Here is a 24,220-nt window from a genome sequence, read left to right as displayed (position 1 = left end):
CCCCCCCCCCCCCCCCCGAGCCTCACTTTCCCTATTTGGCACTAATAATAAAAGTCCCCTCCCTGGGGTGGTTGTGATCATTACATGAGATAATGCACATGAGATGAATTAGCACCGTGCACAGAACATAGCGTGAGCTTAGGAAGAGGAAGGCACGGTTTTTTGCCCGTCTGATTCTTGGCCAGCTCCAGCCAGGCACAGACCACGCTCTCAGTGAGCACTGGCTCAGCTGCAGGGCGGATTGATGTCTTCTTCAGGAAGTAGATAGCATCCTCAAACTGCGTCACTGGAGGGGAGTTTTATTTAAACAATTCACGGACACTGAAAACAGTCAAATCGTAAAATAGTCATTAAAATTACACATACGCGTATTATTTGCAAATGTGCGGTTGAGGCATCAGACAGTCACCATGGAGGGCGCCGAATGGTAGGGCTGCGCCAGTAGCATTTAGCAAACATTTAATAATTATCCATAAAAATTTTTTAAATGTTTGTTTATTTTTGAGACACCTAGAGAAATAGAATATAACCGGGGGAGGAGCAGAGAGGGAGACGCAGAACCCAAAGCAGGCTCCAGGCTCTGAGCTGTCAGCATAGAGCCCAATGCGGGGCTCAAACCCATGAACTGTGGGATCATGTCATAAGCCGAAGTTGGATACTTAACTGACTGAGCCACGCAGGCACCCCCGTAATTACCCACTATATGCCAGGCCTTGTGATGGGGGCCTGGGACATATGTGATCAAGGCACAGCTCCTTTTCCCAAGAATGTCTAGATCCGGTGGGCAAGAAATAGACTCTTAAATTTAAAAAGACACAATAAAACTCAACCCATTTTTTTTAGAGGTAACCAATTTATTTTTTACGTTTATTTATTTTGAGAGAGAGAGAGAGCAAGCACGTGTGCAAGTGGGGGAGGGGCAGAGAGAAGGAGAGACAGAATCCCAAGCAGCCTCCACGCCATCAACACAGATTCTGAAGTGGGGCTTGAACTCATGAACTGTGAGATCATGACCTGAAGCAAAGTCAAGAGTTGGACGCTTAACCGACTGTGCCATCCAGGCGCCCCTTTGGATTGGACTCAACTCATTTTTAATAAGACACGACACATAGGAAGCAACATCCCGTACGGGTTACGCACGTGGGCTTCGAAGCCAGATCACCTTGGCTTTGATGTGGGCCCTTGCCCACGCTAGATGAAGGTCCCTGTACCAATCACGGCACCATGTCGAACCTCAGTTTCCACATCTGCTAAGTGGGAATGTTGAGTGCATGGATTTCGGAGGATCGCGGTGAACCCTAAACACGGTCACGTGTGAGGGGTCTCGTCACAAGGAACTCAAGATGTCCTCCAAAACCGGAGAGTGGCCCTGGCTAACAACCAGCAAGAAAATGGGAACCTCTGTTCTTACAACCACAAAGGACTTATTCTGCCAACGGCCATGTGAGCTTGGAAGGGGACCCTGAGCTCCAGCAAGGAGCTCACTGACACCTTAAATGTAGCAGGTGGGACTCAGAAGGGAAGACCCTGCTAAGCTATGCCTGGACTAGCGATTCATGGAAACCACAAGGTATGAATTGTGTGTTATTTTAAGCTGCTGAATTTGAAGTCATTTGTTATGATCCCTAAGACATTAGGTAATTAGCTGTGCCCAGGTCTGCACAGCTCCTCAGGGAGAAGGGCCAAGATTCAGAACAAGAGGGGACCACCACACTGACTGAAAGGTAACCCGCCAGAGGGGTTAAAATGCAAAAGATTTTCTGATTAGCACTCAGCTGACTGGAAAATTCAATTAATCAGGAGCTCTAATTCCTGGACCTTATGATTAGTCAGGGATCTTCTGGGCTAGAAATCAAGTTTTCCGGGGCGCCTAGGTGGCTCATTTGGTTGAGCGACAGCCTCTTGATTTCTGGTCAGGTCATGATCTCAGGGGCTCTGAGCTGGGCTCTGCGCTCAGCATGGAGCCTGCTTGGGATTCTCTCTCCTCCTTCCCCACTCATGTGCTCTCTCTCAAAATAAATAAATAAACATAAAAAAAATCAAACTTTCCATGGCAAAAGGGACCAGTACCGGGGACGGCCTGTGGAAGGGCAGTGACCCTGAAGGCCGGAGAAGGAAGTCCCACGTCATGTGTTACACAAGGTCTGACTCAGAGCAGCCGCCTGTTTCCGTGTGGAAAATGCAGTGGGGTTGTTCCTGAACAGCGACCTGACCCTGGGCCTCCTCTGGATTCCTCCCCATGGGACCCCAGGGGCTGAAAAAATGACATCTTGGGACAGAGGACTTACTCCTTTTGTAGACAGAGCATGACTCCAGTGGGAGAAGGTGGGTGTCCACCGACCAAATAGTCAACCCCACTACTAGCGGCTCCCAGTGACCCGGCCTCTCCTGAGCCTGACACACAGTCTCCCCCGGCAGACTCACACAGGCACCCCTTTTATCACTGTTCTTTTAAAAAACTTTTTATGTTTATTTATTTTTGAGAGAGACAGAACATGAGCGGGGGAGGGGCAGAGAGAGAGAGAGTCAGAAGCAGGCTCCAGGTTCTGACTTTTCAGCACAGAGCCCGATGCGGGGCTCAAACTCATAAACTGCGAGATCGTGACCTGAGTCAAAGTCATGCCCTTAACCCACCGAGTCAGCCTGGCGCCCCCTGTATTTGTTCTTTGATACCTGTTCCTCATCCAGTTATTGGGAGTCAGGGAAGCTATGTTCTCCTGATGAAATGACATGCTTTTTGCAAACCTGGAACCTGACCAGACACTTCACTTAAATACAGCAGGAATAGAGAGATAGTCAACGTTTATTCACCATTCCCTGGGCCAACACAGATCGACAGCCCGAAATGTTCCATTCTCTTCTCTCCATTTTCTTAACTCGTTTTCAGTTTCCAGGATCTCGGGAGACACAAGAAAGGAATCAACGTTTGGATGGAGACATGAGCCTCCCTTCCGGGAACGGGCTCTGTGCCGTGCACCGGGGCAGTGCAAGAGGCCTCACCAGACCGGAGGCGACGCAGGCGGCCAGTTTCTCACACTCTGCCGGCGTGTGTTCTGTCTGCCCGGGGCGGCCTCTGGTCAGCACCGTTCGGGTGTGTGCAAACCTGAGGTCACTGGTCCCGCGCTCCTAACCTAGTGCAAGGTTGCTTCGGCACTTCTCGCCTGGCCGGCTTGCCCCTTGACCTTGTCAGACTCTGTGGAGCACTTTGTCTAAACCGTCTCATCTTTTCCTTCCTCTCGTTTTGTGAAGTAGGTAGTATTATTGGCCCGTTCTCTTGATGGAGAAACTGACGCTTAGCAAAGCAAACAGACTTTGTTTAATGTTTATTTATTTTTGGAGGGGGTGGAAGGGCAGAGAGAGAGAGAGGGAGATACAGAATCTGAAGCCGGCTCCAGGTTCCCAGCTGTCAGCACAGAGCCCGATGTGGGGCTCGAACTCATGGACCGAGAGATCATGACCTGAGCAGAAGTCGGATGCTTAACTGACTGAGGCACCCAGGCAGCCCGTGAGGCAAACAGATTGATTCAGGCTCCGAATCAGTGGCAGAGGCTCCAATATAACTGTGGTGCAGACTGCCCCTCCCCCGCGCCTGTGTTTGACTCACTCTGGGAGACGCTTCGAAGCAGGATCCGGCACACCGTGGGTGCACGCGTGCTCTTGAAGGGGGTGACTGTACTGGGCTGAGCCCCCCGGCAGCCAGTATGAAAGGACAAGTGGGCTGCTTGTTGGCAGAGCGGTGCAGGGAAAAGGCACGGGAGGTGCGCGCTCATCTGAGCTCCTGCCGCAGGTGGCGGACTCGCGGTAGGCTGAGGGACCTCAGCTTCAGCACCCCTCCGGTGTGGCCCAGACTCACCTGTTTCCACTGTTTGGCTCCATCCCTTCCTTAGTTGAGCCATTCTGAGAACCCACAAGGACAAACACTGAGTGGGGAAGTAGACAGAGTCCCTGCTCTCGAGGAACTTGTATTCTAATATAATAAAAGAGATAAACAAGAAAAGCTGGAAATCAAGTTGTTTTTAAGAAGGAACTAAGATATGAAGGAACCACAGGAGGATCTTCATAGGGAAGCCAGAGAAGACCTGTCTCAGGAGCAGAGCTAACACGAGAATGGAGAAACCGAGGCAGCCAGGCTGGGACTTGGAGGAAGAGCCCTCCAGGTACATAGAGAAGCAGGTGCAAAGGCCCTGGGGTGGGAACGAGCGAGGCCCACGCAAGGAAGAGAACAGATGCAGTTAGAAGGCTGACACATAGTACACGTTTAGAAATACAGGGAGCACTCATGTGGCATGAGGTCAGAGAGGTCGACAGGGGTTTTAGGATAAAAGGAACTTGGACTTCGTCCTGCAGCCACAGAGAGCCATGAAGAGGAGCAGCAGGATCCAAGTTACACTGTGGTTCTGACCTCTCTGACTGTTATGAGGGAGATTGGAAAAGACAGTTCTAAGCATGGGGGGCAGAGGGGGAGAACAGGTTGGAGACCCGGCAGTGACCCTAGCCCGGCCACCCTGAGGAACTTCTTGCCATCTCACACTCCAGAGGCACTGGGATCCTGACCTTCAATTCACGAAGCTCTTTTTTGCCTCAAGGTTTCTCACCAGGCATTCCCTCACCTTGCTCAAAGATGAAAGACACAATCCCCTTTAGCCCCTTCCTCTAACCACCTCTCCAGCTCTTTCTTTATACCGTCTTCCCTCCCCTCATGTCTGTCCATCCGGGATGCCTTCTCTGACCCCTCATCCAGGGCAACACCTGTGGCATCTAGATCTTCCCATTAGAGCTACAACCTGCACGGAGCTAGTGAAGGCCCTGAGAGCCTAGGAAGGCCCTCAGTAAAGTTGAGGCGCCTAGGGGGCTCAGTTGGTTAAGCGACTGACTCTTGGTTTCAGCTCACGTCATGATCTCACAGTTCCATGAGTTCAAGCCCCACGTTGGGCTCTGTGCTGACAGCGTGGAGCCTGCTTGGGATTCTCTCCCTCTCTCTCTCTCTCTCTGCCCCTCCCCACTTGCGCTGTCTCTGTCTCTCTCAAAATAAATAAATAAACTTAAAAAAAAGTCTCTCGGTACAAATCTAGTTGATGGAGTAATATTTTGTTAAAGTTAGTGGCAGTTTGAGATTTAGCTGCTGACCCGAAATGCTTTGTAAACAATTAAGTAGGATCAGTTTTTCAGACGAATGTGTTTGTGGAGCAATGACCAGGATTGGTAGCACGCCTCGTGTGTGCTGGGGACAGCGCTAAACATGCAAACTCCGCTAGCTCACCCAATCGTCTCAATAACGAGGAGCGCTTACCCCCACTTCTCAGATGGCACACTGAGGTGGAAATGGTTAAGAAACTAGCCCAAGAGCCCAATGACTATGCAATTTGAGTCCGTGTCTGTTTGGATACAAATCAAAGCTCACGATCTTTTGACTGCCGATTCCTGAAAATAGGTACAATTGTTCCTTCAGCAAGTAATTACCAAGTAGCAACTTTGGAGGTGGAGGAGGAGGCAATGTGCAGTTAGCAGGAGCTCCGGAGCTCCTGGGAGATTAGCCTCTGGTTGGAGAGATGAGACCTGGAGAGGAGGGACCTGTCAGCGTAACGGTGATAACTTGGGATCCGCATGGACCAGTTTGGAGAAGCACTGAGATCAAAAGAACAATTTAACAACCCCAAGAATAATTGCAAAATGACTCACATTCACTTATTATAATTCTCCAACACTGTGAACTCATAGTGCACTGAAAACTGTCTTAAAAAGCCTTTTCTAGCCCAGCATCACTCCAAACTACCTTCTGCACTCTTGACGGATACACTTTTTTCCTTTCTGCATTAAGATTCCTTATCACTGAAGCTACACAAACAGCGGACAAAGCCCGAACCAGCGCCTTTGACAGGCTGCGAAAGCCGTGGGCTTTCTCCCAGAGAGATGCTTCCGTGCCAAGGCACGCACAGGGACATACGCTCACAGGCACACACACGCACACACACATGCATGCACATGCACACATGTACACACAATGGTTTCACTGGTTTGCCTATCATTTCATAGGGTCTGTAGACCTCTTGAATCTTACCCACGGTGTCTCAATGAGAAGCCTGCCATTGGTAATCTGAAAAGCCTTCAGCACCTTAGCATTTGCCAAAGGAAAAGCACTTCGCCTGCTTCCCAGTGCATGAGAAAATTCAGAAATGTGTGTAAAAATAGGTGTGCTCCCAATCAAATAACCCGCCCCTTGCTGCTTCAGAAGCTCGTCTTTCTCCACAGTCTCCAGCCTGAAATGGTTTTCTCTTCCAGGGAGCAGGAATCTCTGTAATTAGGAGAGCAGGTGACCATGGCCTTAGCTGCCCTCCAGCGATTGACATGCTAGCACGAAGAGCCGGAGCCAACTCTCTCCTTTCTGGTCTGAGTTTGGGTTCTTCATACCTAGGATAGTTTTAATTCAGCAGTGTGTCGTGGTTCTGGAGACCAGCAATTCTCTGCGGCTACACCGCCTCGCTACTGGATGGCTATCATCGCCAGGGATGTTGGAAAACAACCTGAGCTATTGGTAAAATATCACAGTTGGGAAATGATTGGCTTCAAAAGTAAATTGGAGAACACTTAAGTTTCTCTCTAGAATGCTGCTGCTTTCAATGCCCTGTTTTCAGATGTGTTTTTCTGAAAAACGTGGTGGGGGATGGGTGGGAATGGGCAGGGGGTGCCGTCTGGGGAATTCTGAATAACCCTAGGAAACCCACACAACTCACTGTTACCCGTCATGATTCCTGATTCTCTTTATGTCTAGAAAGGCATTAGTTACATCCAAATCGTCCAGGAGGATGTCAAACTTTCACTCTTTGCAGATGACATAATATTCTATATGGAAAACTCAAAAGTTCCACCAAAAACCGACGAGAACAGACCCATGAATTCAGCAAAGTCACAGGATATAAAATCAATGCACAGAAATCGGTTGCGTTCCTATATACCAATAATGAAGCAACAGAAAGAGAAATCAAGGCATCAATCCCATTTACAGTTGCACCCAAACCCATAAAATATCTAGGAATAAATCTAACCAAAGAGGTGGAAAATCTACACACTGAAGATGATAGAAAGCTTATGAAAGAAATTGAAGAAAACACACACAAAAAAATGGAAAAATATCCATGCTCCTGGATAGGAAGAACAATATTGTTAAAATGTCAATACTACCCAAAGCAATCTACATGTTCAATGCAATCCCTATCAAAATAACACCAGCATTCTTCACAGAGCTAGAACAAATAATCCTAAAATTTGTATGGAATCAGAAAAGACCCTGAATAGCCAAAGCAATCTTGAAAAAGAAAACCAAAACTGAAGGCATCACAACCCCAGACTTCAAGCTGTATTACAAAGCTGTAGTCATCACCCAGTATGGTACTGGCACAAAAACAGACAGATCAATGGAACAGAATAGAAGAATAGAAAACCCAGATATGGACCCACAAACGTATGGCCAACTCATCTTTGACAAAGCAGGAAAGAATATCCAATGGAAAGGCCTTAGTTAAGCCCAAGATATTTTTTGGTTGCCATTTTTACTCCTTCCAGAATGATGCTTCCGAATCCCAGTTATTTGAATATCACTTTCAAGATTTTTTTCTATACCTTATTATTTTTTACCTAATATCTATTCCAGTAGTCAACCTTCTATAACCCTGGCCTAAGCAATAATAATGAAATCTTGGGGTTGACGTGCTTTTTAAATTTCCTGTCAAGATACATTAAAATAAGTGCACAACTTTAAAAATAAAAATCACTATCCAGGTACAACGAAAAATCCTTCCCTATACCCCCCTCACCCAGTGGTATGGTTACCACATTTTTTAATGTTTATTTTACTTTGGAGAGAGGGAGTGAGAGAGAGAGCATGAGCAGAGGAGGGGCAGAGAGAAAGGGAGACAGAAGATATGAAGCAGGCTGTGTGTGCGCTGATAGCAGACAGCCTGACACGGGGCTCGAACTCATGAACCATGAGATCATGACCTGAGCCGAAGTTGGATGTTTAGCCAACTCAGCCTCCTAGGTGTCTCCAGTTACCACATTTTTAGGACACACCGTTCTAATAAGTAAGTGCCTTCAGGAGTTGAAAAAAAAATTAACTTCAACCCATTTACTCATTTGTAAATTCCATTTCGTCTTTTAAAATCATCTCTTAACAACAACAAAAAAAATCTGTCCATTTCTTACTATGTAGTAGGCACTGGCCTGAGCACACTCATGATTTCAGTTTTATTAAATGAAAAGGTTTGTTTGCAACACATCTTTGAGGCTGCTATTGCTATTCCCATTTTACAGATGGAGAAAAAGAGGTTCAGAGAGGTCTGAGGGTCTTGGCCAAAGTCACACAGCCTATGCCTTTCTGGGTGGACAGAACCCGGTGCCTGTCTTAGGGTAGAGAGGAACTACCAGCCATGATGGGGTCGCCGGTTGGCCTCCCCCAATAATTGGGTACTGGGTTCCATGGTGGTCCCATCTCTTCTGAACAGTCACACCACAGCACGGACATTTGTTTGTGAAATATGTCACCGCGTTCCAGCAGCCTAGAATCTTTCCAAGAGTTTCTCAAAATCTAGCAGAATAAATATCAGATTTTTTTATTGCCCACCACATAAAGGAGTATAACTTATTACCGTCGGAGTGCCAGACTTTCGGAAGCCTCCATAAATCTGGCGCACCAATTGACTCCATATGCATTTAAGCAAAACCCGGCCCACGTAGGGGAGCAGTGGATGTAATTGTAATATGGAATGGGGCTTTTGGATTAATCACGTCCTGAATATTAACTGTGCATTATGCTGATTTCCTTGTAAATATATTCAGAAGCCCCAGCGTGTGTACCTGACTTGGGCTTATACAATCAGAATAGCAAATGTCCTGAACGTGCGGTTGGAAACAGTCCCGACTGCAGTGCACGAAGCCGACTTTCATTTCCCCTGAGAGAAAGAATATTTCAGCCTCTCCGGGAGGCCTCAAAACACAACGTATGGTTTTCAGACACCAGGGAAGGAGCCGTGTTTGTTTTCAACTGCCTGGTTCAGAATGGATTTTGCCAAAAACAAATTTTTTTTCCCCCAGCGAGTTCTTGGAGGATATTTCTGGCCCTAGAACTTCTTTAGGAATAAGCCATTCTGTAGGAGTGTTTTTACTGAGTAGGCGGTGGGGGCAAGAGGTGGCGGAGGAGAGAATAGGACAGGAAATGGTGTGGCCAAGGACTGAGGTTTAGAAGGAGGACCCTGGGGGCACCTGGGGGGCTCAGTTAGTTACGCATCCAACCTCAGCTCAGGTCACCATCTCCCAGTTTATGGGTTCGAGCCCCACATCGGGCTCTGTGCTGACAGCTCAGAGCCTGGTGCCCACTTCAGATCCTCTGTCTCCCTTTCTCCCTGCCCCACCCCCACTCACATTCTGTCTGGGTCTCTCAAAATAAATAAACATTAAAAAATATTTAAAAAAAAAAGAAGGAAAAATCGTGAATGACTCCCAGATCTGCCAAGGACACCTCCAGTGTAAGCTTGCTGCATGAGAACAGACAACGCCCTGTGTAAGTCACACAATTCGTAGTTCACAAAGAAAGGCACGTGCCTATGCACTTTCATGCCACACTCACGGCAATTGGGAGAGGTAGGTGCTATGATCCCTATTCTGCAGATGTAAAAACTGAGACTTGAACAAGTCTTGCTTTGAAAAAATGTGAGTAAACCAGTCATAGGTGAAGGGCCTGGATTTGGGCACAAAGCTAATGGGGCACCGAAAAACTCAGCAATCAAGAACAATAATAGTTTAATGTCGGGATTTTTGATTACTGCAAAAAAGCTATGCTGAGCAAAATATCAACATTTTCAATAAAGGCAGGATTACTAACAGTGCTTTGCTGAGCCTTTTGGAGCCTGAGACAAAAGGGAGTACCAGTAATATTGACTCATCTTTATCTTGATTAACTGAGTTGGGTTTTTTGTGTTTTGTTTTTGTTTTTGTTTGTTTGTTTGTGGCCTCTCCTTGAATTTTGTAGCTCACTGGCCTCAGCCTAGTTCCAGAATTCTCTCCTTAAATCACACTCATGGCCACATCAGGCCTCTGATCCTATCCTTCAGAGGGGGGCTCCGTATTACCTACTGGAAAGAATCCAGATGCCCAAACCTGGCCTGGAGAAGCTTCTGGAATAAGGGAGCACTGTGGCTCTGAGATTTATATACATCAAATGCTTAATAATCTTCGGGATAACAACATAGGTTCTGGACTTTGGTGGCCTGTGTTGGGATCCTGTCTTATCATTTATTGGCAGTGTTACCTTAGATGATAAACTTTGAGTCCCAGGATCACCGTTTTCTCTCCCGGGACTAGGGAGGGCAGCCATGCCTGTCTCACCGAGTTGTTAAGAAAATTAAAAAATAAAGAAACAACAAGAATCATGAAAAAATAACTTCATTTATCAAGTACTAGTTTCCCTGGATCCGGCAAATATGGTACGTGCTCCATCAATTCATTCAACAAATATTCATTAAGCATCTCCTATTTGCCAGATACTTAGTGCTGGAGCTTTCAAGGCTCAGCAAGTGCTAGTTATTGTCTTAGCAGCAGCCCATGAGGCAGGTACCACGGTTTTCATCCTCCTCCTATAGGCAAGGAAACAGAGGGATGGAATTACATCCCTGAGATAAGCCATCAGTTAAATTGAAGAGCCAGGATTGGACCCCAGTAGGTCTGGCTCCAAAGCCTGCTGAGTTCTCAGTGAAGTCAGACTTTTCCGTGAGTTTGTCTCTCCCTCAGGACTGCAGGCTTCCAGAGGGTCTGCCCCCTGGTGTCTTTCCCCACCTCGTGTCCGCCTCAGGCCCCGCAAAGAGCTTTGTTTACAGCCAGTGCTCAACACACGGCCCACAAAGTAAACCAAGTCTTGTCTTGAAGCCTTCTTGAGTACACTTTGTGGTTTGTGCCCCAGGATTTACCCCCATGATGGAGAATGTGCTTCTTCTCTGAACGTACGTTTCTTAGCTAGAAGAGAGAATCTGGCTGGGATGATGGAGGTGGTGATGTCCAAACTGAAACTTGACTTTTGCCCCCATGTGCCCGCTCCTTCTCGAGGTTCCTGTCTCAGTGGACATCGCACAGTCCACGGTTCACGCGAGACCCCCTCCTCCTTTCCTGTCCCCTGACAGTCACTCAGCTGCCGTGTGCTGGGGATCCCACCTTTAAGTCTTTTCCCATTGGCCACCTCCCTCCACCCTTCCACCACCTTAGTCCAAACTGCCACCAGCTTTTGCTCGGATGCCTGAAACCACCTCGTCACTGCTCTCTCCAGCCTGGCCCCCGTTCCATTCCACTCTCTCCTGGGCAATCACAACTGCTTTTTCACTCACAGATCTGACAACAGAACCTCAAACCCTGCAAAGACTCAGTTTACCATAAGCCTTTTTACCATAACTTTTTTTTTTTTTTTGCCTTCCTAGGGTTTATAGGTGAACTTGAATCTATATCTGAGTCCTGATATACCCACACGGGTAGAATTAAGAGAAGCCAGGGCTCAGATAGGCAAGAATGCACCACAAGCAGGTGGAATGTGGACATTAGAGGGCTCCAGGATTGTTTATTTTGGGATCCAGCATTTGAACGCTTTGGCCCAGTCTCTTCCGCTCACTTCATCACTCGCTGGGAGCATGTAAAAGGAATGATGGCACTGAGGGGGGCCCTTGCAGCTGTTTTCAGAGGCTTTCATAATTCTGACATCTTTTCACCTTCTCTTGTGCTTCGGCCCTTAATGAACCCTCCAGATGCTGTGAAATCCACAACCTCTCTCATCCTTGGCCAAGAATGGCAGCAAGAGTAGAAATTCCCATGGGAACTGACAGTGTGAAGGCAATCTGCTTTGAAACCGCAGGGGTTCCTGTTCTGTGCCCACCTGGGCCCTGCGTGCAAATTACTCTGATCCGAGCTTCTGGGCTGGTGTGCAGAGGTCTAAATTCAGCTCACATCTGCAATAGAGTCCAGTGAGGAAGGAGGGACTCGGAAGTCAGATACTGTTGGGACCCAACCTCATCTTGGCCAACTACTAAACCTGTGCCCCTGGGTAGCTTACATAATTTGTCTGAGGTCAAGGTTGTTTTTTTTTTTTAAGTTTATTTTTTAAAGAGAGACAGATACAGCATTAGTGGGGGAGGGGCAGAGAGAGGGAGAGAGAGCTCTGAGCTGTCAGCACAGAGCCTGACGTGGGGCTCGAACTCAAGAAACCGTGGGATTACAACCTGAGCTGAAACCAAGAGTGAGACATTGAACCGACTGAGCCACGCAGGTGCTCTTGAAGACAAGGTGTTTACTGCATCTAGGTCAGTTTCCCAAAGCCAAACCCAGGATAGACAAACCATAGGACTGTGCAAAATAAGATGTGTGTATCTATATGTGCATATATAAAATGTGGGTGTATACACACACACATATATATTCTAATTTAATAATCTCAAAAACCCTGTTAGCTGGGCACACTCTCTTAATTTTATAGATGAGGGACTGGAAGCTCAGAGAGGTTAACTTATTACAGCTAATACATGGTAGATCCGGGATTCGAAGTGGGTAGCTTACCTCTCCCCCTTAACTGCCTCACAGATCCTCCCTTTCTTATCAGCACCCAGCTGCAGACTCTGAACACTTCTGGGGTGGTGAGGGCTTCATTAGCAGGTGCTTGGAAGTCATAATTAGAAAGCAGACGTCATCTTTATTAAATTCCACGTGGTAGCCAGTTGGGTGTAGAAGCTGCACAAATCCGATGGTTTGAATGTCTTCTTTATCCCAGTTGGTGCCTACCCTAAATTAAAATCCCCTGAAGGTACTGTCTTAATTAACAGTTTGCCTTGTTAACACTGTAAACATTTTCCTTGTTGTGGAGCGGGTCATGCCAATTAAAGGCACAGATGATGCTGAGCAGGAGGGCAGCGCGTGCATGCCTGCTGAGAAGCCCAGTCTTTTCTGGCCAGCTGTGGTCCTTACATTTCTTCTGGGAGTTCACTGAGATACAGGGCTCTGGACGGACAGCTCTTCCTACCCACAATGGAGCTACCATGTGCCATCAGCTACCCGTGGAGGTTGGGGGTGTGGGTTTGGAGTCATTGGGACATGGGTGTGCATTCTGGCCCCCTCCCTGCGTCAGTTTTCTCAGCAGTACCCACCTCATGGGATGGTATAGAACTTACCTCATGAGCAGAGGTGAGGCTTGAATGAAGAGATGCATACACAGGTGTGCACGGGGCTTGGCACTCAAGAGTGGAAGCTCTTCTCCTCTCCACCTCCATCTGATCTGCTGGATATTTTTAAATACCCTTTTGGCCAGTGAGCATCATTATAATGTTCCTCCTTAGTGGGGGTATTTTCCCTTAAGAGTCCTACTCATTCAAGGAAAAAACTGAAAAATTCACTTGTGAGCATGTGGCTCAATTCTGGGACTCAATCTTGGAAGTCTTGGATTATTTTTGTCCTTGTAAATTTCTTATTAAAGAATAACATGCGGGGACATCTGGGTGGCTCAGTCACTTGAGTGTCGAGCATTTCATTTCAGCTCAGATCAGGATCTCACAGTTGGGTTCACGAGATGGCATCAGGCTCCAGGCCAAGAGCACAGAGCCTGCTTGGGATTCTCTCTCTCCGTCTCTCTCTGCCCCTCCCTTGCTCATGCTCTCTCTCTCTCTCTCTCTCTCTCTCTCTCTCTCTCTCTCTTTCATTCTCTCAAAGTAAGTAAATAAATAATAATGTACATATAGAAAATCACACAAAGCATAATTATGCCCCTTGTTAAATATTTACAAACTGAATATATTCCTGAATCCACGTGTAAAACACAAAATAGAATGTTGCCAGTTCCCGTGAAGACCCTGCTGAGCCCCCTCCCACCCCCACTGTTCCCCAGTGGTATCTGCTGTCTACACCTCTAAAAGCACAGGCTAGTTTTGCTACTTTCTGAACTTCAGAGAAATGGAACTAGGCAAAGTTATATATAGAGAGAAATCACTGGAGTTTCTATTAAAGGGATTAATGGAAATACAAGTGGAATAGAATAGAAATATAATCAAATGAAATTGTATAAAGAATACATAAACTGTGTCTGTCTTCTTTCATTCAACACTTTGTTTGTGGGATTCTTCCATGTTGCTGCATGTAGTTGTAAGTCCTTTGCTCTTACTTCGGTGGAGTACTTTGCTGTGTGACTATTCATTCGTTCAACTGTTTATTGACATTAGATTGTTTCCAGTTTTCATTTAATACAAGTAGGGATTCTATGAATATGCTCACACATGTTTGTTGGTGAACAGAGGTGTGCATTTCCCTTGAGTAGAGTTGCTGAGTTATAGGGTATGTGCATGATTGGCCTTACTAGGTATGGTGAAATCAATTTATGAAGGTTTATATCAAGTTACACTGCCACCAATAATATATGAGAGTTTGCAATTGCTCAGATGCTTGGGGTTGTCTGTCTTTTTAATTTTAGCCTATTATGGTAAGAGAGAGATATTACATTATAGTTTTGATTTGTATTTCCTTGATGTCTATGAACCTTTCCATATATCTTTTGGTCAGTTGGATAGCATCATTTGCAAACTTCCTGTTCATGACTTTTGCCCAATTTCCTTTGAGGTCATCTTTCTTTTTTCTTACTAAGTCATAGAAGTTACCCTTGAACAATGCAGAGGTCAGGGGCACTGACTCCTTGCCCAACTGAAAATCTATGTATAACTTTTGACTTCCCTCAAACCTAACTACTAATAGTTACTGTTGAGTGGAAACCTTACCAATGACATAAAGAGTCGATTAACACATATTTTGTATGTTATATGTATCATAGACTGTATTCTTACAATAAAGCAAGCTAGAGAAAAGAAAGTGTTGTTAAGAAAATCATAAGAAAGAGAAAATACATTTTGTAATCCTCTATGATATTTATTGAAAAAATCCACATAAAGCTGGACCCCCATGCTGTTCCAATCCATCTTGTTCAAGGGTCAACTGTTTTTTTTTTTAATATTTTGGATAAAGGTTTATTTTGAATTTGCAAATATCCATTCCCATTCTACTGGCCATCTTTTATTCCCTTCATGGGATGTTTTGATTACTATCAAAAGATGTAGTTATAGTCCAATTTACTGGTATTTCCCTCAGTTAACTCTCACATGAACTATTTAAGAAATCTTTGCTCAAAAAAAATCTTTGCTCACCCTGAGGTCATGAAGACATTCTCTTGTTTTTCCCTAAATGTTTCATTGTTTTACTTTTTACATTTGGCTATATAATCCATCTGGAGTTAATCTTTGTGTATGGTGTGAGGTAGGATCCATATCCAGTTGAACCATTACTAGTATTTAAAAACAACATCTATCCCCCCTCTGCTTCTGGTGAACCCTTGTTATAAATCAGGTGGTTATATATCTATGAGTCTCTTTCTGGACTCTGTTTCATTGGTCTATATAGCTAATGTTTCAGAAATGTTTACACATAAGACAGATTTGTGAAGAAGGAGACATTCCAAGGAATTCGTTATTGGTCATGGTTGTGGGAGAGGCAAGATGATATCCAACCAGTTTCTGGGGGCAGCCAGAGTAGGGTCCCGACACCTTGGTGGAATGAATTACAGTGTCTGGGGCCTCAGTGGCACTAGAGTCTCTCCTGGAACAGCCCAGGGGGTGAAATGCGCATTGCCCTTGGCCATGTAGACTTGAAGCTTAATCCTCTGTTCCTTCCGTAAAACTGGAGGCAAAGATTTTGAATCTTCTGTGCTTGCCTTACCCTGAAACCAATTTGCCCCTGTGTGCTCCTTTCCCAGTAAGCTGTGAAATACAAGGTCTCCTTGTAATACTTTTATACACTGCTTGCTGCAGTTTAATATATGAGACACTGCATCATAGTCTGGAGGTTCAAAATTACCTCGAAGTAATCATTTCCTAGAGGGCTGGTAGTAAACATTCTGTCACACAGCTATAGATTGTCGCCTGTCGCCATCAATCAGCCCCCAGGGAGATATTAGGGGAAATGATACAGGAATGGACTGAGAACTGGTGCACGTGGCTGCCAGGTCTCTGCAGAAGGAAAGGGGCTTGGTGGCCCATGGCAGGCTGGCTCTGTGGGAGGTAGGCTGTGTCTGCACTGCAATCTGAGGCTGTGGGCTTGAGCCCCGGGCGGGCTGTTGGCATAACTCAGCTCCAGGGTCATGGGGTCCTTCAGTCTAATCCTGACCTTGGCGTTTTGTCATCTTCCCTTCATACTTCAGAACAGATCCATCATCTATGTTTGCAAAATATAACAATGACCTTTATGAAAGCTCACTCTGCATGAAGGAGTCGGCTAATCCTTTTCATGCACCATCTGATTTATCTTCAGAGTGATCCCAGGATGGAGTTACTATATTAGTCCCATTTCACAGTCGAGGAGACTGAGGCTCAGAAATGTCGGAAAACCAACAAAATCATGCAGCAGGTCAGTGGCAGAGGCAGGATTTGAACCTGGGAGTTCTGCCTCCAGAGGCCAAGTGCTAAATCACTGTGTATTGCCGCTGTTAAATATCCAGCTCTCCATGGAGCCATTGGTTTGTATTCTCACTACCCTTGTATGCATACTGTTCTTGTGTCCCTTGTACAGATGAAGAAATCAAGGCTTTCAGAAGTGCAGCCTCATCCAAGTTCATCATGTAGATACCATGCTCCACTCCAGGGTTCTCTGGCCACACACTTCTACCTTTCTCCTTGGGAAGGCAGGTGGAATGTGGGTCAAACATCGCTGCCTGCAGACTTTGCGGGACACATGCAGGTTCATCTGGTGGACCTAATGTCTTGGTAACCTTTGGCCCAAGTCCCCAACAGGGTCATATCAGGACTTGGGGACTGAAGCTTATATACTTTGGATGACTTTTTAAAAACTTCCACAAAATTATTAATAAATCTGAGGTATAAAAGTACACATTTATCTGGCTGTTCCATTCAGGTGAAGGGTCCTGAAACTTATATGTCATGAATGTCATGGCAATCCACTTTGGTCCCCAATCTCTGTGGGATTCCACATTGGATGCTAAATCTCTAACAATCAGAGAGCTAACAGTTCCTTGCTCCAGTTGGTCCTGGGTCTCCTCAGATCATCTGAGTCAGAATCTCTAGGACTGGGCCTCGGCATCAATATTGTTTAAAAGTTTCCCAAGAGCTTCCGGGCACGCTTGATCTATTGGTCAGCAACGGCTGCAATAATGCTATGAAACAAATAGTTCCCACATCTCAATGACTTACAATAACAAACATGTATTTTTCTCACTTCTGTGTCTGCAGATGGGCTAAATAAAGTTTGATCAATTTCAGTTGGGTGTAACACTAGGCTGTGTGTCTGCTCTGTGTGTCTCATTCTGGGACCAGCAGCTTTCTGGGGATGTGAGGAGGGCAAGAGGTCTTGACACCTCCTGAAACTCAGTTTATAATGATCACTACCCCTAGGGGTAATGTTATCACTCTCTCCTGCATCTCATTGGCCAACTCAAGTCACATGACCAAACAACAATGGGGCAAGGAATTAGACTCCCTCTACAAAGTCACATGGGCAAAGAGCATGGATGTATAATTCTGTCAAGGAGGGAGATGGAGGCAGAAACAGTAATCCAATTTACCACAGCCGAGAGCCATGCCCGGTTAGAGTAGGTGCTCAGTAAACATTGTGTATTCTTCTAGAACACACATTCACACAGCTTCCTCTGAGGCTGTTGCATAGGAGCCATTCTCCCTCCATGATGGGTTCCAGGGATGAGTTAACTTCCCACCCTGGCATACAGTTAGTCTCCCGGGAGAGCAGGCTGTGCCATAATGCACCAAGTGCGAGTTCCTAGGAAGAAAGATCCCAATTGGAGGCTGCAAGAACTATTATCGACTGCTTAAATATCCATTTGCCCATCCACCACTCACAAAGTGCTCTATTTATTTGCACACTATCTGTAATATAGCAGCGGAGGGAGAATTCATTAAGGCAAATTGGGAGGGCAGCTTTCAAAAAAAAATTCATCTCTCTGTTTTATGCACTGCATAGTTCCCTGTTTAATGAGGACTCTGCAAGTCCATTTTCCTTAAGGGTTTAATAAAAGTATAATTTAAAAAATTAAGACAGATGGGGAAAGTGCCGAGGGAAGCTACTTCTCCCATTAACGCGCAAACCAGACCTTCTCGAGACTGCGAGATGGGTGGGGAGAGGAAAGACCCGAGGAGCTACCAAGAGTTCTTTAGGCTCACATAAAATTCTGGCCTGGGTTCATGTGGCTTAAGGATTTCTGCCGAACAGATAGGAATTAGATTTATTGGTTGACAAATGGGACTCTTACAAGCTGGCAGTTTAATTAATGCTGATATAGGAGCTTTGCTTTTTCTTAGAATATGAACTGCGGAACACCGGAAAGGAGACATTTACATTGTTAGAACTTTGACAATAGTCTCGGTTGCTTTTGGAGGGGAGTGGAGGATGAGGCGTTCGAGGGAGGCTGAATCTTGGGGTGTTGGTAGCCAGGGTGGGATTCTTTCTCTGCTCCCTACGTGTGGCATATCGGGGACAAATTGTTCACTGCAATTTGGTTTCTTTCCATCCCTGCTGCTCCTCCTGGCTTCTTGAAGCAAGGTAGAGACTGTGATATAATCATTTAATGATATAGCAACAATAAAAACAACAATGACAGCAACATAAACAAATTGATATAATTAAAGAAGCTAAGAATTAGTATTGCTCACATTTTAAGTGCTTTTTTTTTTTTTTTGTTCATCATCACTAGGAAGCTGGCGCTGTTTTCATCACCCCCATTTTACAGATCAGGAATTCAAGCCTCAGTCAGATGTGCCAAACAGTCAGACAGAAAATTCAGAGTTGGGACTTGAACGCCGGGTTAGTGTCTTAAACCCCATGCTACCTTTTTCTGTGTGAACCCTTGGGCCACTGAGGCTCAGAGAAGTGTGGTCAAAGCCCCAAGGCTGAACAGCAAGTAAATACAGAGTGAGAACTTGGTTTCCCAGCCAGCAGTTTTCCGCACTACACACCTCACATTTATTTATTTATTTATTTGTTTATTTATATTATAGTTTATTGTCAAGTTGGTGTCCATATAACACCCAGTGTTCATCCCCACAAGGACCCTCCTCCATGCCCATCACCCCCATTTCCCTCTCCCCCACTGCCATTAACTCTGTTTGTTCTCAGTATTAAGAGTCTCTCATGGTTTGCCTCCCTCCCTCTCCCCAAATATTTTTCCTCCTTCCCCTCCCCCATGGTCCTCTGTTAAGTTTCTCTTGTCACACTTATGAGTGAAAACATGGTATCTGTCCTTCTCTGCCGGACTTATTTCACTTAGCATGACACCCTCGAATTCTATCCACGTTGCTACAAATGGCCAGATTTCATTCTTTCTCATTGCCATATAATACTCCATTGTATATATAAACCACATCTTCTTGATCCATTCGTCAGTTGATGGACATTTAGGCTCTTTCCATGATTTGGCTATTGTAGAAAGTGCCGCTATGAACATTGGGGTACATGTGCCCCTATGCATCAGCACTTCTGTATCCCTTGGGTAAATCCCCAGCAGTGCTATTGCTGGGTCATAGGGGAGTTCTATGGATAGTTTTTTGAGGAACCTCCACACTGTTTTCCAGAGCGGCTGCACCAGTTTACATTCCCACCAACAGTGTAGGAGGGCGCCCACTCCTCACATTTAATACAGGGATTCTGACTTGCTTTAATATTAATCTGCACAACACACTCATTAAGAAACAGAAATATGGGGAGCCTGGGTGGCTCAGTCGGTTAAGCGTCTAGCTTCAGCTCTGGTCATGATTTGGTCATGATCACGAACCGTGTTTTGTAGGTTTGAGCCCCGCATCCCGCTCTGTGCTGACAGCTAGCTCAGAGCCCGGAGCCTGCTTCAGATTCTCTGTCTCCCTCTCTCTCTCTGACCCTCCCTTTCTCGTCTGTCTCTCTCTGTCTCTCAAAAATAAATTTTAGAAAAAGCAGAAAAAAGAAACAGAAATATGCTCTCCTCCTTCATCTCGACACCAATAAGCGCACTCACAGGGACGGGGTGGGGGAGGGGTCACCATCTTGCAGACACGGAGCTGAGTGCTGCGTATTTCATTTAGTCCTTACCATACAAGCCAGGGGGAAGGTATGGAACTGTCTCCACTGTCAAGGTAAGGAATCTGAGGCTCAGAGAGGGGAAAGGACTTGCCCAAGGTCACGCAGCAGGAAGTGGTCCAAACAAGTTTCGGACCTAAGTCTGTCGGAAATGTCCAAGCCGTTGCACCAAACCCCAAGTCTAAACAGGAAGAATTGCTGGGTTCCCCCTTTTTTCACTCTGCCCCTGTGCTGGGATGCCTCTGCCCGTGGTAATTGAGAAGTGGCTGATGCAATGCGGCCTGCCACACCTGGGAGTTATTTTTAGCAACTTCCTGTATAAATCCTTCTCTGAAGGTGGGAAGGAGCCTGCTTTCCTTGGTGCATTCCCTGGTTAGTGTACTTTTTTATGGTCTCCTTGGTGCACAGTGTTGTAAATCAGGAAACCCTTGCTGAGATAGACAGGTTCCTGAGTCAGCAGTTTGGGGGATGCTCTCTCTTCTCTGCCTTTCTTGGGGTGCCATTCATTAAGTGATCCTCAAGAGAACCAGATTCCTTTACAACCAAGAAAATGCGCTTGGTTTCCCGCTATGTTCAGTTCAAAAGTCCTGGAAAAAGTTGTATGTTTCTTTACCATGTTGTCAAACACATGGGAATCGATGGAGAAAGGTCGAGGACAAGATAGAGAATGAAAAGGATGATTCAGGTTCACACTGTTGGAAATTCATGCTCACCCTATGAAAGTTGGTAGTTAGGGGCCCCTGGGTGGCTCAGTCGGTTAAGAGTACGACTTTGGCTCAGGTCATGATCTCATGGTTTGTGGTTTCAAGCCCTACGCTGGGCTCCAAGCTGATAGTGTGGAGCTTGCTTGGGATTCTCTGTCCTTCTCCCTGCCCCTCCCCCCACTCACACTTTTTCACTATCTCTCTCAAAATGAATAAATAAACTTAATTAAACAGTTGGTAATTGGCTTCAAATAAATCAAGTTGCTTTCTACCTTGAAGAAAGAAAAAAATAAGTGCACAGGTCTTAATTTTTCAAGAACATTTGGATTCCCACTTAGGACCAGCACAGGTGACTTTTGCATCACACAGACCTCTTCTGTCCACGTCTTCATCCATGCCAGACACCACTAACAGATCATGGCACTACGGCCTGTTCCCATTGCGGTCACTCTTACAATCCTTCCCAGAAAAGGGTCCCAGGCAGCCTCTGCCACCTGGTCTGAATTGGATCAGAGGCGAAATCAATGTGCCAAGCTCGGTTGGATGCTCTTTTATGTCCTTTGGGAGTTTGGGTATCCATTCTTTCCTATCATATTGCCCCGGATCCAGGCCAAAGTGGATTGAGCCCAGATGCTAGTCAAGCCATCTGAGAGAAAAAGAAGGGATCCTCTAACTCTTAAATAATAAGAAATGAGGGTACGAGGAGAGATTTGCCACAGGTCACATGGCCATTGAGTGGGGAGGGGGTTGGTAGAATGAGTCAGCTAAGACCCAGGTTCATGTCCTGGCCATACGACTTCCTCATGAGTGATGCCAAACCCCTGAGCCTGCAAGTGTCCTCATCTGTAAAATGGGAATAGAATGCTACCTACATCACTAAGCTACAGAGACGATTAAAATGAGATACTGCATATAAATGCCTGCCTAGGAGGGGGTCTGGGAGGGAGAAGAAGTGTCTAGTAAATGTTACCCATTATTTGTTTGGCTTTCTTAAAAATATCGTATGCCCTGGGGCGCCTGGGTGGCTCAGTCAGTTAAGCATCTGACTCTTGATTTTGGCTCAGGTCATGATCTCATGGTTCGTGAGATCGAGCCCCAAGTTGGGCTCTGCACTGGCAGCTTGGAGCCTGCTTAGAATTTTCCTTCTTTCTCTGCCCCTCCTCTACTTATTCTCTCTTTTCCTCTCTCCCTCTCTCTCAAAATAAGTAAACTAAAAAAAGTCTTATGTTCAAAATAAACTTGTTATGAAATCAGACAACTCTGTGAAGGGGCCGTCACTATTCCCATTTTACAGATCGTGAAACGGAGACTTGGAGAAGTAAGATGGCTTCCCCAACATCGTGCAGAAAGGAAATAGAAAAGCTAAGTATGGCAGAGAGCAAGGCCTCACTTCCACAAAGTCGCATCAGACATCCCTATGTCACTGCCAAGTATCATCACCATCCTGGTAAAGTCCCAACCTCTCCCTGCATGTCTGAGTTTGTTCTTCTCTCCGAAGCACTTTTTACCTTCAACACGCTATCTTGCTATATAATTTACTTATTTATTATGCATGTATTCCATTGCCTGCCTCACTGCTACTTGACTCTAAGTGAGGGAATTGTATTTATTTTGTTGGCTGCTGTATTCACCAGCCTGAGCACAGAGCCTGACCCACAGTAAGTGCTCAGCAAACATTTGCTGAATAAATGCATGAGGTCTGGCTGGCTCAAAACCTTCCTTTACATATCACACTGCTAATCCTAAACAACTTATAATCATAGCTATCATTTGATGAATGCCTCCCACACTCAAAGCATCTTTAAAAATTTTTTTAATGTATTTATTTTCAAGAGAGAGAGCACGAACAGAGAGTGGTACAGAAGTTCCGAAACGGGCTCTGCACTGCCAGCAGCAAGTCCAATGCAGGGATCCAGCTCACAGACCCTGAGATCATGACCTGAGCTGAAGGCAGACGCTCACCGCCTGAGCCACCCAGGTGCCCCCAAGTTCTAGGCATCTTGAAGGCATCGGAAATATATTGTTGTAATTTTTATTGTAACCTTTCATGGAAGGGGTGATCATCCAGGCTTTGCAATTGAGGAGACTGACAGCAAGTTTACAGGACTTGGTGCCCATCAGGGGAAAACAGGGAGTCGGATGTAGGTCAGCTGGACACCAAGACCTGGTCTCCTTCCCCAGAAAATGCAGTGCAGGAGGCGTGCTTCCTTCACAGAGAAAAGGAATGTGGCTCAGTACATATCAATGTATCTAAATAAGTAGAAAGTGTAGGAAAGTACCTCTAACACTAATGTAACATAGACTGTAATAATTTTCTAGGCTGGCCATCACACAGTATCACAAAGGGGTGGCTTAAACAACAGAAATTTATTGCTGTACATTTTTGGAGCCTAGATGTTTGGGATCAAGGTATCCGAAGGATGTTTCCTTCTGAGGACACCCTGTTCCGGGCCTCTCTCCGTGGCTCAGATGGTGGTCTTTCCCCCCATGTCTCTTCACACCCTCTTCTCTCTCAGTGTGTTTGTCTTTAAATTTCTCCTTTTTGTAAAGACATCAGTTAAAATGGATGTGGCGCCCACCTTACTCCAGTATGACATCATCCTGACTACTTATATCTGCAATGACCCTATTTCCAAATAAGATCATGTTCTGAGATCTTGGGGACTAGGACTTCAACACAGGAATTTGGGGGGAGGACACAATTTAACCCATTATATGAAGATTGTAAAACATATATAAATACACATAAACATTTGAAAATTTAAAAACATAAGATAAGTAGAAATATGTATTCTAATGTTTTCTTCTGAAATCTACAATAGATTATTCTTTAAAAAGCAGCTTTATTGAGACATCATTCATACACCATACAATTCACCCATTTAAAATGTACAGTTCAGGGGCACCTGGGTGGCTCAGTCAGTTGAGCATCCAACTCTTCATCTCAGCTCAGGTCTTGATCTCAGAGTCCTGCGTTTGAGCCCCCATTGGGCTTTTACTGGGCATGGAGCCTACTTAAAAACAAATAAAAATAAAACATACAATTCAATGGTTTGTAGTACATTCACAGGGTGGTGCAATGACCACCACAATCAGTTTTGGAATGTTTCCATTGCCCCCAAAGGAAACCCCATACCATTAACTGTAGCTCCTCCTTTTCCTCAACACTCCCCCTAGGCAGTCACTAATCTATGTTTTGCCCCTATCGATTTGCCTATTCTGGGTATTTTGTGTAAATGGGATTGTATTGTATGTGGTCTTTAGTGACTGGCTTCTTCCAACGTAGCATCATGTTTTCAAGGTCCACCCACAGTGTAGCACCTGCCAATATTTTGTTCCTTCTGATTGGTCCATAAAATATCATTGCACAAATAGACCACTTTCATTTG

Source organism: Suricata suricatta, chromosome 14 (assembly GCF_006229205.1).
Source record: "Suricata suricatta isolate VVHF042 chromosome 14, meerkat_22Aug2017_6uvM2_HiC, whole genome shotgun sequence".
Lineage (NCBI taxonomy): Eukaryota > Metazoa > Chordata > Mammalia > Carnivora > Herpestidae > Suricata > Suricata suricatta.
The sequence above is the reverse complement of the archived record's forward strand: the minus strand, read 5'-3'. Positions refer to the sequence as shown.